The sequence below is a fragment of the Saimiri boliviensis genome, chromosome 20, assembly GCF_048565385.1.
Source record: "Saimiri boliviensis isolate mSaiBol1 chromosome 20, mSaiBol1.pri, whole genome shotgun sequence".
NCBI lineage: Eukaryota > Metazoa > Chordata > Mammalia > Primates > Cebidae > Saimiri > Saimiri boliviensis.
This window is the reverse complement of record NC_133468.1, coordinates 2611271-2626072: the sequence shown is the minus strand read 5'-3', so window position 1 is coordinate 2626072 and position 14802 is coordinate 2611271. Positions and strand designations below refer to the sequence as shown.

Here is a 14802-nt window from a genome sequence, read left to right as displayed (position 1 = left end):
GTATTTCAGCAGTTCAGAGACCCTTTCTTTGGAGAACGGAGAAACAGTCATTTCTAGCCCTATACTGGCATGTAAGAGTTAGCAGTAAGAATGCGTGTAAAACACAGAAGACCAGCTTCTTACAAACTGATCTGCTGTGTGTTGGTTCCTTTTAGGAAGTTGCAACTATGTTTAGATTCAGCGAGTTAGAAACACGTTTCTTCTAAAAGCTGCGTTTGGACATTCCAGAGTGGATGGGAGTAGAGGCTGTAAAGAGAAATACCTTGCTCTAAAACAAAAACGGAGCTATCCAGCAGAATGGTTGTCAATGTGTGCAATGAACTTACAGAGTTAAACTGATGTGTGTTTGCAGCAGTTCAGAAACCCTTTCTTTGGAGAATGGAGAAACAGTCATTTCCAGCCCTATAGTGGCATATAACAGTTAGCAGTAAGAATGCGTTGAAAACACAGAAGACCAGCTTCCTACAAACTGATCTGCTGTGTGTTGGTTCCTTTTAGGAAGTTGCAACTATGTTTTGATTCAGCGAGTTACAAACACATTTCTTCTAAAAGGTGCCTTTGGACATTCCAGAGTGGATGGGAGTACAGGATGCAAAGAGAGATATCTGGCTCTAAAACAAAAGTGGAGCTGTCCAGCAGAATGGTTGTCAATGTGTGCATTCAACTTACAGAGTTAAACTCATTTGTATTTCAGCAGTTCAGAAACCCTTTCTTCGGAGAATGGAGAAACAGTCATTTCCAGCCCTATGCTGAACACCACCACCATGTCCAATGCTACGGTCAATAGTAGCATTCGGCCTGTCTTTGGAGGGACCATCTACCGCCCTCCGGTGTCTCGACTTCCTCCTTCTGGCAGCAAGCCAGTCGCTACTTCCACCTGTTTAGGGAAGAAAACGCCCCGTGCCGGCAGGCAGGGAGCCGACAAGGGGATCCCGGAGCTCAGCGGCAGCATCCGGAGTGCGAGAACTTTCAAAGGCTTCGACAGCTGATGCTCCTCCTGGCATCCTCAATTCGACCCACATCCAGTCCTGAGAAGCCCTGAGCAGTCAACCAGCTGTGGCTTCCTGTGCCTCGACTGGACCTCATTTTATCAGGGAGGCTTTAGTTTTTCTTGAGCCTAGGTGTGCTCAAAACCCTAGCCTTGGACAGGCTCCGTGACCATGGGCCTATTTAGAGATGTCATGAGGGTTACAGATGAAAATCCACCACAGGTTTAGTGGTCCTACGAGACTTAGTTTTAAAAGTTTATGGCAGAAAGTGCAAATTTTCGCATATGGGGCCTGACTTCTTCTCTACCATAGATTCTACTTCTTGAAGTGTGATCAAAAGCTTGTTTTACTTCACCACTGTGTAGGAAAATTATTAACTGTGCCCATCCCTAAGGTAATTCTGACTTGAGGACTTGTAATTAGTAATTAACATCTTTTTTTGTTTAGGGATGTTCAATTAGTGCTTTGGCTGTCAGCTTTGCTCTCCCCTGAAGGCTTGTCCCCACCACACAGGACAGCCTTCTTCCTGATGAGAATGGCTGTGTGTGTCCCAAGTTGAGATGGCCTGCCCTACTACTGCCAAAGAGGTGACAGGAAGGCGAGCACTGCTTTGTTAGATCGTGTTCAGTTCTGTTGCGGAGTGCAACGCCCTTCGTGGGCGGTATGTATGTATGAACACACGTGCTCGTTGGCACTCTTTCTTTGGCATTTGTCCCTGGGTCCAGTCTCCCCCTTTCCGGGCCTGCTATGCCCGAGTTCTTCTACCCCTGCAGTTGCCAGCCGCGTCGGGAGGCTGTTTGCTCCGATGAGTTGGGTTATCTTTGTCGTGGAGATCTGGAACTTTGCACATGTCACTACGAGGGAGTTGTTTTTACTCTAGCATCTGCGATGAGGTGCCCTCTTGACCAACCCTCTCGATCACTACTCTTCCTCAAGCACTATTATTTATTCTTCCTCCTTTTTTTTTTTAAGCTGACAAAAAAAATACTACTTTATTAGTGGCTTCTACAAGATTAGAATACATAGAAAAGTAGAAATAAATGCCAGTTCATTTGGGCAAAAATAAACGACAGGAAAGGCAAAGATGCAACACTCGACCCCGCACGGACGACACGCTGGAGCTGACAAAGCACACGCGTTTTAAACGGTTTTCCGAGTCACATGTTAGAACACGTAGGAAACTGGTTCTCCTCATTGTTTGCTTCGATTCTGCCGTTCCTTGCGCGCCACCTCCTCCTCCTCCTCCTCCTCCTCCTCCTCCTGGTGCTTCTCGTAGTGGGCAAAGTCGTCGAAGATGGAGGTCGTGTCGTGTGCTTGTAGGAGCTGATGATTTTCAGCACCTGCTTTGCTTTTTCTAAGGGCACCTCCTGGGTGTCCCGGGAGTTTGTGACGGGTTTGTTGTCGTTGTGCTCCAGTCTGATGTGCCGCAGCTGGTTATTGGGCACGTCCTGAACAGAAATCCACTTGACATCAAACTGCCCCTTCCACTGGTCCTGAGACCAGACCCCAGCAATGGTGCCGTAGTCCACGGGGGACTTCATCTCGGCCACCCCACAAAAATGCCCGCTCCCGTTGACGCTGAAGAGCAGGTAGACGGGCCCCTTGCTGCTCATGCAGTGGAAGGCGCCGTCCAGGCGCGTGTTACCGTGCTCCGTGTGCACCGGATGGAGTACGTGATGGAGCGGTGGATGTCCTCGGAGTAGCTCGTGATGATGAACGCACGCCCGCTTTTCAGATTCCAGTCAAACTCTTTAGGGTAATAGCGGTGAGCAGCCTTCAGTTTTTCAAGGACGGGGTGGGATTCGACGCCGGGCATATAAGAATTAGCATTAAGAATGCGTTTAAGGCTGGGCGTGGTGGCTCAAGCCTGTAATCCCGGCACTTTGGGAGGCCGAGGCAGATGGATCAGGAGGTCAAGAGATCGAGACCATCCTGGTCAACAAGGTGAAACCCCGTCTCTACTAAAAATACAAAAAATTAGCTGGGCATGGTGGCACGTGCCTGTCATGCCAGCTACTCAGGAGGCTGAGGCAAGAGAATTGCCTGAACCCAGGAGGCGGAGGTTGCGGTGAGCCGAGATGGCACCATTGCACTCCAGCCTGGGTAACGAGAGCGAAACTCCATCTCAAAAAAAAAAGAATGCGTTTAAAACACAGAAGACCTGCTTTGTACAAACTGACCTACTGTGTGTTGGTTCCTTTTAGGAAGTTGTATCTATGTTTAGAATCAGTGAGTTAGAAACACGTTTCTTCTAAAAGCTTCCTTTGGACATTCCAGAGTGGATGGCAGTACAGGCTGTAATGAGAAATATCTAGCTCTAAAACAAAAACGGAGCTATCCAGCAGAAGGGTTGTCAATGTGTGCATTCAACTTACAGAGTTAAACTGATTTGTATTTCAGCAGTTCAGAAACCCTTTCTTTGGAGAATGTAGAAACAGTCATTTCCAGCCCTATAGTGGCGTATAAGAGTTAGCAGTACGAATGCATTTAAAACACAGAAGACCCGCTTCTTGCAAACTGATCTGCTGTGTGTTGGATCCTTTTAGGAAGTTGCAACTATGTTTAGATTCAGCGAGTTAGAAACACATTTGTTCTAAAAGCTGCCTTTGGACATTCCAGAGTGGACGGGAGTACAGGAAGTAAAGAGAAAGATCTGACTCTAAAACAAAAACGGAGCTATCCAGCAGAATGGGTGTCAATGTGTGCATTCAACTTAGAGTTAAACGGATTTGTATTTCAGCAGTTCAGAAACCCTTTCTTTGGAGAATGTAGAATCAGTCATTTCCAGCCTGATAGTGGCATATAATTGTTAGCAGTACGAACGCGTTTAAAACACAGAAGACCTGCTTCCTACAAACTAATCTGCTGTGTGTTGGTTCCTTTTAGGAAGTTGCATCTATGTTTAGATTCAGCGAGTTAGTAACACAGTTCTTCTAAAAGCTGCGTTTGGACATTCCAGAGTGGATGGGAGTACAGGCTGTAATGAGAAATATCTAGCTCTGAAACAAAAAAGGAGCTATCTAGCAAAATGGTTTTCAGTGTGTGCATTCGACTTACAGAGTTAAACGACACCTCCGGGACAGATGAATATGGTGGGTGCAAGTTCGGAGGTGAGGCGGGTACTTTCCAGCCCTATACTGGCATATAAGAGTCAGCAGTAGGGAGACAGATCCAAGCTGGCTGATCACTAGCAGCTCGGGATTGTAGCTCCCAGTGTAAGCGCAAAGAACGAGAGGACGCCACACCTTCACGTGAATTCTTGTTGCTCACGCACCAGGAGATTCCCGGCGGAGGAGCCCCACGGTCGCCAGCGCGATTCTTGTGACCGGCGAGGCGGTTTTGCCGGCGCCTCGGAGCGACGGTTCTTGGTGCAGAGTCGGAAAAGCACCGTCGATCTTAACGCTGCTGATTTGGTGGGCGCAGTGGGTTGCTCAGATTTCGGCGCTGAGAATCGGTAAGTTGGACGTCCACTCAGAAACCCAATTACAAAGACGGTGAATACAAAGACCGCAGATGGATAAATTTATAACGAAGGGAGGAAAACAGCCAAAAAAGGCTGAGAATACCCAAGATCAGAACGCTTCTCCCTCGGGTGGGGGGGGGATCACAGTTCCTCATCAGCGACGGAACAAGGCTTGATGGAGAACGAGTGTGTTCCAATTACAGAAGCAGGCTTCAAAATGTGGATAATGAGAAACTTCTGTGAATTAAAAGAACTTGTTTTAACCCAATCTAAAGTAACTAAGAACTTTGAAAAAAGATTTGATGAAATGTTAACAAGAATACTCAATTTAGAGAGGAATATAAGTGAATTGATGGAGCTGAAAAACACAGTAGGAGAACTACGTGAAGTATGCACAAGTTTTAACAGCCGAATTGATCAAGCAGAAGAAAGGATATCAGAGGTCAAAGACCAACTCGATGAAATAAAACAAGAAGACAAGGCGGGCGCGGTGGCTCAAGTCTGTAATCCCAGCACTTTGGGAGGCCGAGGCGGGTGGATCACGAGGTCGAGAGATCGAGACCATCCTGGTCAACATGGTGAAACCCCGTCTCTACTAAAAATACAAAAAAATTAGCTGGGCATGGTGGCACGTGCCTGTAATCCCAGCTAGTCAGGAGGCTGAGGCAGGAGAATTGCCTCAACCCAGGAGGCGGAGGTTGCGGTGAGCCGAGATCGCGCCATTGCACTCCAGCCTGGGTAACGAGAGCGAAAACTCCGCCTCAAAAAAAAAAAAGAAAAAAAAGAAGACAAGATTAGAGAAAAAAGGATAAAAAGGAACGAGCAAAGTCTCCAAGAAATATGGGACTACGTGAAAAGACCTAATCTACGCTTGATAGGTGTACCTGAATGTGACGAAGAGAATGAATCCAAGCTGGAAAATACGCTTCAGGACATTATTCAGGAAAATTTTCCCAGCCTAGTAAGCAGGATAATATTCAACTCCAGGTAATACAGAGAACACCACAGAGATATTCCTCAAGAAGAGCAACTCCAAGGCACATAATCGTCAGATTCACCAGGGCTGAAATGAAGGAGAAAATACTAAGGGCAGCCAGAGAGAAAGGTCAGGTTACCCACTCTCAGCAGAAACCCTACAAGCCAGAAGAGAGTGGGGACCAATATTCAACATCCTTAAAGAAAAGAACTTTCAACCCAGAATTTCACATCCAGCCAAACGACGCTTCACAAGTGAAAGAAAAATAAAGTTTTTTGTGAATAAGCAAGCACTCAGAGATTTCATCGCCACCAGGCCTGCTTTACAAGAGCTTCTGAAAGAACAACTACGCATAGAAAGGAACAAACACTATCAGCCTTTCTAAAAAAATTATCAAAAAGAGCATCAATATAATGAAGAATTTACATCAACTAATGGGCAAAAGAGCCAGCTAATATTAAATGGCAGTATTAAACTCACATATATTATTATTAATTCTAAATTTAAATTGACTAAAACCCCCAATCCAAAGACAGACAGGCAATTTGAATAAAAAACTAAAACCCAACAGTATGCTGCGTCCAGACCCATCTCACATTCAAGAATGCACAAAGACTCAAAACAAGGCATGGAGAAAGATTTACCAACCAAACAGAGAGCTGAAGTAAATAAATAAAAAGCAGAAGTTACACTTAAGCAACAGAGATCAAAAGACGCAAAGAAGGACATTATATAATGATAAAAGGATCAATGCAACAACAAGAAGAGCTAAAGATCCTAAATATATACGCACCCAATACAGGAATACGCAGACATACAAGACTTATAAAGAGACTTAGACTCCCACATGATAATAGTCGGAGACTTCAACATTAATATTAGACAGATCAGTGAGACAGAAAATTAACAACGATATCCAGGACTTGAACTCAGATCTGGAACAAGTAAATGTAATTAACATTTATAGAACTCTCCACTTTAAATATACGAAATATACACTCTCATCAATACCACATCATATCAACTTAGAAGTTTAAACGAAATGTTGGTTGGCTCCTTGTTTGTTATTCTCTTCCCTCATTTTCTTTCATGTCTCCATTATTAAGGACAATTATAGGCATGCCCGTATTTAGACTGCATTCTAACCCGGGCAATAAAGCAATACCCCCATCCTCTCTCCCTCTTCCTCTTTCTCTTTCTTCGTCTTCTTTATTCTTTTTCTTTCTTTCTTTCTTTTTTTTTTTTTTTTTTTTTTTTTTTTTTTTTTTTTTTTTGAGACGGAGTTTCACTCTTGTTTCCCAGGCTGGAGTGCAATGGCGCGATCTCGGCTCACCACAACCTCCGCCTCCTGGGTTCAGGCAATTCTCCTGCCTCAGCCTCCTGAGTAGCTGGGATTACAGGCACATGCTACCATGCCCAGCTAATTTTTTGCATTTTTAGTAGAGACGGGGTTTCACCATGTTGACCAGGATGGTCTCGATCTTTTGACCTTGTGATCCACCCGCCTCGGCCTCCCAAAGTGCTGGGATTACAGGCTTGAGCCACCACGCCTGGCCCCCTATTCTTTTTCTTATAAAAGAAAAAAAAAAAAAGAGACTTTCCCTCTCTGTCTCTCTCTCCACACACACACATGCACACACACCTAAACACACAGTCACATACACACACATTTGTTTATCCATTTCTACATATTAGTCATTTCTCACAAGCTGTGCTTTTAATATAGACACATATGGTTTCCTATGAAGCCTACTTCCATAACACTGATTTCAACGTAGAACGATTGTGCTATCTGCAGCAAAGCAGCCCATGGCCGAGTCATGGAGAGGCGGAGAGAAGAGGCAACGGCATTCTCAGGCCTGTCAGGCCTTGTACCCTGGGTTGGGGTGGAAGAACTCATCAGAGGCGTTGCCTGGCTGGAGTGGGGACGGCCCCAGCCCTGACAGTGCAGGAAAATTGAGGGCTTCTTTGCCCGTGGTCTTGAACACTGTGTCCTCAGCACTGAGTCTGTTGTCCTAGGTCAATGTCATCATCGACCTCCTCCACTTACGGGAGCCCAGGGAAGCTCTGGAAGGCTGAGCTACTGACTGGGGCTGAGACCTGCCCTGGGATTCAGAGCAGACTCGTCCCAGCCGAGCAGATGTTGAGGCATTTCCTGGCTGTCCTGGCAGCAGGACCCCAGTGACCCTCGATGTTGCTGGTGTTTTCTGAGAGTGGAGATTCTGCCTCCTGGAGACTCAATCCTGAGGACTGCTAGGTCAGCACAGGCCGAGACCTGACTTCTGGAGGGACCGAGAAGTGCAAGACCCGTTTCTTAGAACCTGATCTGCTGTGTGTTGGATCCTTTTAGGAAGTCGCATCTATGTTTAGATTCAGCGAGTCAGAAACACGTTTCTTCTAAAAGCTGCGTTTGGACATTCCAGAGTGAATGGGAGTACAGGCTATAATGAGAGATATCTGGCTCTAAAACAAAAACAGAGCTATCTAGCAGAATGGTTGTCAATGTTTGCATTCAGGTTACAGAGTTAAACTGATGAGTGTTTGCAGCAGTTCAGAAACCCTTTCTTTGGAGAATGTAGAAACAGTCATTTCCAGCCCTATACTGGCATATTAGAGTTAACAGTAAGAATGTGTTTAAAACACAGAAGACCCGCTTCCTGTAAACTGATCTGCTGTGCTTTGGTTCCTTTTAAGAAGTGGCAACTATGTTTAGATTCAGGCAGTTAGAAACAAATTTCTTCTAAAAGCTAGGTTTGGACATTCCAGAGTGGATGGGAGTACAGGATGTAAAGAGAAATATCTGACTCTAAAACAAAAGCGGAGCTATCCAGCAGAATGGTTGTCAATGTGTGCATTCAACTTACAGAGTTAAACTGATTTGTATTTCAGCAGATCAGAAACCGTTTCTTTGGAGAATGTAGAAACAGTCATTTCCAGCCCTATACTGGCATATAAGAGTTAGCAGTAAGAATGCCTTTAAAACACAGAAGACCCGCTTCCTATAAATTGATCTGCTGTGCGTTGGTTCCTTTTAGGAAGTTGCAACTATGTTTAGATTCAGCGTGTTAGAAACACGTTTCTTCTAAAAGGTGGGTTTGGACATTCCAGTGTGGATGGGAGTACAGGATGTAAAGAGAAATATCTGGCTCTAAAACAAAAACGGAGCTATCCAGCAGAATGGTTGTCAATGTGTGCATTCAACTTACAGAGTTAAACTGATTTGTATTTCAACAGATCAGAAACCCTTTCTTTGGAGAATGTAAAAACAGTCATTTCCAGCCCTATACTGGCATGTAAGGGTTAGCAGTAAGAATGCTGTTTAAAACACAGAAGACCCGCTTCTTACAAACTGATCTGCTGTGTGTAGGTTCCTTTTAGGAAGTTGCAACTATGTTTCGATTCAGCGAGTTAGAAACACATTTATTCTAAAAGCGACCTTTGGACATAGGAGAGTGGATGGGAGTACAGGATGTAAAGAGAAATATCTGACTCTAAAAAAAAACGGAGCTTTCCAGCAGAATGGTTGTGAATGTGTGCTTTCAACTTACAGAGTTAAACTGATTTGTGTTTCAGCAGTTCAGAAACCCTTTCTTTGGAGAATGTAGAAACAGTCATTTCCAGCCCTAGAGACGCATATAAGAGTTAGCAGTAAGAATGCGTTTAAAACACAGAAGACCAGCTTCTTACAAACTGACCTGCTGTGTGTTGGTTCCTTTTAGGAAGTTGCAACTATGTTTCGATTCAGCGAGTTAGAAACACATTTCTTCTAAAACCTGCCTTTGGACATTCCAGAGTGGATGGGAGTACAGGATGTAAAGAGAAATATCTGGCTCTAAAACAAAAACGGAGCTGTCCAGTAGAATGGTTGTCAATGTGTGCATTCAACTTACAGAGTTAAACTGATGATGCCCTGATTTTGGGCATCATCATGACCATTCTGATGATCATCATTCCAATCCTGATTCTGCAAGCCTATCAGTAGATCCAGAGGAATCACCCGGGCCAGGGGCTCTGCTCGTGACCTGTCTGTCTCCCTGGTATCCAGATTCCATCGCTCGCCCTGTCCCCAGCCCATCCCGTATCAACCCTTGACCCTCACACACTTTTCTACACTGGTTCAATAAAGTGCACTTGCTCCTGGAAAAAAAATAATAAAATAAAAAAATAAAACTCAAAATAATAAAGAAGAGAAGCGTCACTGGGAAGTTTTTATTTTATTTTATTTTTTTAATCCATGCAACCAGTCTTATTTATGCATAATTGAGAAAACACAGGCCTAGAGAGGTTATGAAACTTGTCTACAGTTACGCAGCTTGTGAAGGGCACAGCCACGATTTGAAACCACGCAGCTTTGCTCTCGGTGACATCAGTGGGCTGCCTTTTGGTAAATCCAGGACATGAGGAGCAGAGGAGCAAGGGCAGGGCAAGGGTGCAAGGTGGGGAGGGTCTGAGGGAGGCTGATGGGAGAGGACAGAAAGATCAGCCGATTGGCACTGGCTTGAGTCTGGCTGGCAGGCCTAAGCCAAGGGGCCCTGGGTGCATATGGCCCCGGGAAGCACGCTCCCCATTCCCTTCCTGCTCCTTCCTTCTTAAGGGCCTCTGCCCATGGCTCCCCTGGAGAGCCAAGCGGGGGTCTGCCAGGCACCGTGCGTGAACATGGCACGGGTGAGGGTGACTGGGGCATCTGCCCACCTGATGCACACAGACGTTGCACTTGTCACGGAAGCCCATCTCGTGGCCATCCTCGCCCTCAGGAGAGCGGCACACGTCACAGACGACATCCTCATCACACTCGATGCCCAGCCCCTCCTGCGTCTCGATGGCCCTGGCCCTATTCTGGTGGCACAGGGTCTCCAGCTCCAGCACACGTTCCAGCGTCAGCTCATCCAGCTCTGGCCTCTCCATCTCCTGCAGTTCTGAGTCGATGAGCTGCAGCCAGTAGGCGTCCATCTCGTCCGGGTCCTAGCGGCTGCCTCCTGGCCAATCCGGCCGGGAGCCCTCCCCGAGCGTGGGGCTGCTTGGGGATGCCCGGGCAGGGGGGCCTTCCAGAGGTGGGAGGGTCCTCACCAGGGGCTCTGGGATGGCCTCTGCCCCGGCAGGCACCTGCACCCCTTTCTCCCATTCCTGTCGCCATGGGTCTGCCAGGAGGCAGGAGTCATCCGGGCTGAGCTGGGGTGAGTCCAGGATCCTCATGGCTGTGATGACATCTGTCCGGAAAACCTCCGAGGGCTTCTTTTCGTGCTGTCGGGGCCAGCCCGACTTGGTGCTGCTGGGCAGGTTGGAGCATCTCGAGGCGGATGTAGATGTCGCGTGACTGTCAGTGGTGGCAGAGTTGTCACTGCCGATGGGGTCTTTTCGCCTCTTCTCTTCCCTCTTGCTCCGCGGTCCCCCCCTGAGGGGCGCTGCCCACGGCTACGCGTCGCTGCAGGGACCGGCGCGGGAAGGAGGCTCCCGAAGCCCGGAGCTCCCGGGGCCCGCGCGGCAGGGCGGGGGGCGCTCATCCATCCGGGGTCGCGGTCAGGGAGGCGGCGGGGCCCGTGGCGTCCCCGCCGGGGACAGTCAACCCGCCAGACCTGAGCGGGTGCCACTAGGAGTGGGCGCAAAGTAACTCCATGGACGCTACTCACCCCCCCAAAAAATAGCCTCCAACTGCGATGGCCGAGGTCAGCACCATTCACCACCCCCCTGTGTAGGTTTCTCTTATTTTATTTATTTATTTTTTTGAGATGGAGTCTCGCTCTGTTGCCCAGGCTGGAGTGCAGTGACGCCACCTCAGCCCACTCCAACCTCTGCCTCCTGGGATCAAGTGATTTTCTGCCTCAGCCTCCCAAGTAGCTGCGATTCAGGCACCTGCCACCCATCCTGCTATTGTTTTTGTATTTTAAGTAGAGATGGGGTTTCACCATCTTGACCAGGCTGGTCCTGAACTCCTGACGTCGTGATACGCTCACCTCAGCCTCCCAAAGTGCTGGTGTTACAGACATGAGCCACCGCACCCAGCCGAGAAGAGATTTGCTAATTGAGTTCTGGATGACAGGTGTTTCATTGTAGGGGGTCTAAAGAGAGACTCAAATGCCTAGAAGTTCAAGATCAGCTTGTGCAATATAGGGCGACCTCGTCTCTACAAAAACAACCAAGCAACCAAAAATTAGCTGGGCATGGTGGCAGGGGACTCTGGTGCCAGTTACTCAGGAGGCTGAGGCCAGAGAATCGCTAGGGTCAGGGAGGTTGAGGTTGCCGTGAGTTGTGAGCACTCCACTGTATTTAACCTGTGAGTCTGAGAGCCTGTTTTAAAAAACACACACAAAAAATAGAGGCCTGAACATGAATGATTATTCATGAGTGACCCTATGTTGAACAAACAAAGCTGCCCCCAGATCCTGAACCACCAAAAACTGTAAGATAATAAATGTTAATTGTTTCAACAATTCACATAAATGGCCCACGAATTGTAGGGGCAATTTGTGATACAACAATAACTAACTAGTATCTCTAGATTTCTTTTTCTTTTTTTTTTTTTTTTTCCATTGAGATGGAATCTTGCTCTGTTGCCAGGCTGGAGTGCAGTGGCGTGATTGATCTTGGCTCACTGCAACCTCCACCCCCTGGGTTTAAGTGATCCTCCTGCCTCAGCCTCCTGAGTAGCTGGGACTACAAGCACACACCACCACCACACCCAGTAAATGTTTGTATTTTTGGTAGAGAAGAGGTTTCTTCATGTCGGCCAGGATGGTCTCGACCTCTTGACCTCATGATCCACCCTCCTCAGCCTCCCAAACTGCTGAGATTACAGGTTTGAGCCGCCGCACCTGGCCAAGATTTCTTTGGAAGGAAAAGCCATGTCCAGGAGGACATTCAAAACCCACTTGTGTGTGTGTGTGTGTGTGTGTGTGTGAGAGAGAGAGAGAGAGAGAGAGAGATGGAGTCTTGCTCTCTTGCTTAGGCTGGAGTGGTAAGATCTAGGCTCACTGCAACCTGCACCTCCTGATTAAGTGATTCTCCTGCTTCGGCTACTTTTTGTGACGTTAGTAAAGACAGGGTTTCACTATGTTGGTCAGTCTGGTCTTGAGCTCCTGGGTGCAGGTGATCCAACCACCTCAGCCTCCCAAAGTGCTGAGATTTCAGGAGTGAGCCACACCATGCCAAGCCTACCATTGCTATTGATCTTTGTCGCCAAGGATAATCATCTCAAAACAATGATGGCCTCCTCCTCGGTTCTTCTTTCAGAATCTCTGTCTTCCATTCCCTCCCTCAATATGCACACTTCATTTACTACAGCACTCCTTTCCCACCAGAAAGCCTACGTCCAAATACATCTTCTTCCGTTTTAGAGAGCTTCTCCCCGTTTATTATTTAGGTTGACAATTTCTTCTTTGAGCCTCGTTGTGGGGTAGAACTTCCTCCCCTCAAAGTATCTGTTGAAGTCCAAAAGCCCCCTCCATCCGCCGTGCCTGGGGATGTGACGTGATTTGGAAATAGGGTCACTACACATAGAATGAGTTAGGGCTCAGTACAGGGACTCACACCTGTAATTCCAGGACTTTGGGAGGCCAAGGTAGGTGGATCACTTGAGGACAGGAGTTTGAGACTCCTCTGGGCAACACAGAGAAACTCCTCTCTACAGACAAACAAACAAAAAAATTAGCCAGCTGTGGTGGTTCACACCTGTAGTCCCAGCTGCTTCAGAGGCTGAGGTAAGAGGATCACTTGAGCTTGGGAGGCAGAGCTGGCAGTGAGCCAAGATGGTGCCACTGTACTACAGCCTGAGTGACAGAGCTAGACCCTGTCAAAAAAAAAAAAAAAAAGATTAGTTAAGATGAGGTTCCATTGGACTAAGGCGGGTCACACTGGATTAAGGCAGCTCTTAAATTTTTTTTTTTTTTTTTTAGAAATGGAGTTTCCCTCTTGTTGTCTAGGCTGGAGTGCAACCGCACAATCTTGGTTCACTGCAGCCTCTGCCTCCCAGGGTCAAGTAATTCTAGGGCCCAGCCTCCTGAGTGGCTGTGATTACAGCGACTCACCACCACACCTGGCTAAATTTTTTTGTGTTTTTAGTAGAGATAGTGTTTCTCCATGTTGGTCAGGTTGGTCTCGAACTCCCAACCTCAGGAGATCCGTCCACCTCAGCCTCCCAAAGTGCTGGGATTACATGCAGAAGCCACAGTGCCCTGCCTTTTTTTTTTTTTTTTTTTTTGGACAGAGTTTCGCTCTTGTTACCCAGGCCGGAGTGCAATGGCGCGATCGCGGCTCACCGCAACCTGCGCCTCCTGGGTTCAGGCAATTCTCCTGCCTCAGTCTCCTGAGTTGCTGGGATTACAGGCACGTGCCACCACGCTCAGCTAATTTTTTGAATTTTTTTTTTTTTTTTTTTTTTTTTAGTAGAGACGCGGTTTCACCATGTTGACCAGGATGGTCTCGATCTCTCGACCTCGTGATCCACCCCCCTCAGCCTCCCAAAGTGCTGGGATTACAGGCTTGAGCCACCGTGCCCGGCCTTTTTTTTTTTTTTATGAGGCGGTCTAGCTCCCTCACCCAGGCTGGAGTGCAGTGACGCCATCTTGGCCCACGGCAATCTCCACTCCCCAGGTTCAAGCAATTCTCGAGGCCGCCCCTAAAGCTAATGATTCACATTCTCCTAAGGAGAGGAAAATTTGGACAGAGATACAGAGACAGAGACAGGGAAGAAAGCCATGCAGTGATGGAAGCAGAGGCTGGAGTGAAGCCAGGCCACACCAAAGTCTGCCGGCCGCCACCAGAAGCTGGAGGAGGCAGGCGGGATCCTCCCTGGAGCCTTCAGAGGGAGCGCGGTGGCCCTGCCCACACCCCGACTCTGGCCTCCTGTCCTGTGCAAAAATACATTTCTGTTGTCTGAAGCCGCCTGCTTTGTGGTCATCCATTACAGCACTACAGAAAACAAGTATCAGCTTCTTTCTTTTGTGGCAGGACGCAAACCTTGTCAATTCCAGCTCATTCTGGAAACGCGCTCTTCCTGCGTGTGGAGCCTGAGGGTGGGGTGAAGCTGTCCTCACAGTGTTCACAAGAACTCTGGACAGACATGGTTATAATTAAGCATTAGGCCGGCCGCAGTGGCTCATGCCTGTAATCTTAGCTCTTTGGGAGTCCAAGGTGGGCAGATCACCAGAGGTCAGGTGTTGGAGACCACCCTGGCCAACATGGTGAAACATCCATTTCTACTAAAAACACAAAAAATCAGCTGGGCATGATGGCGCCTGCTTGTAATCCCAGCTACTCAGGAGGGTGAGGCAGGAGAGTCACTTGAACCTGGGAGGTGGAGGTTGCAGTGAGTCGAGATCACACCACTGCACTCCAACCTGGGCGACGAGAGTGAAACTCTATCTCAAAAAAATAAAAAT

The 14802-nt window shown here is 47.6% G+C and overlaps 1 pseudogene; it reads right to left on the bottom strand.

Annotated features, from left to right (window-relative positions):
* Positions 1–2180: 2180 nt before the first annotated feature.
* On the bottom strand, positions 2181–2805 carry LOC141582503 (YTH domain-containing family protein 1 pseudogene; annotated as a pseudogene).
* Between the last annotated feature and the right edge of the window lie 11997 nt (positions 2806–14802).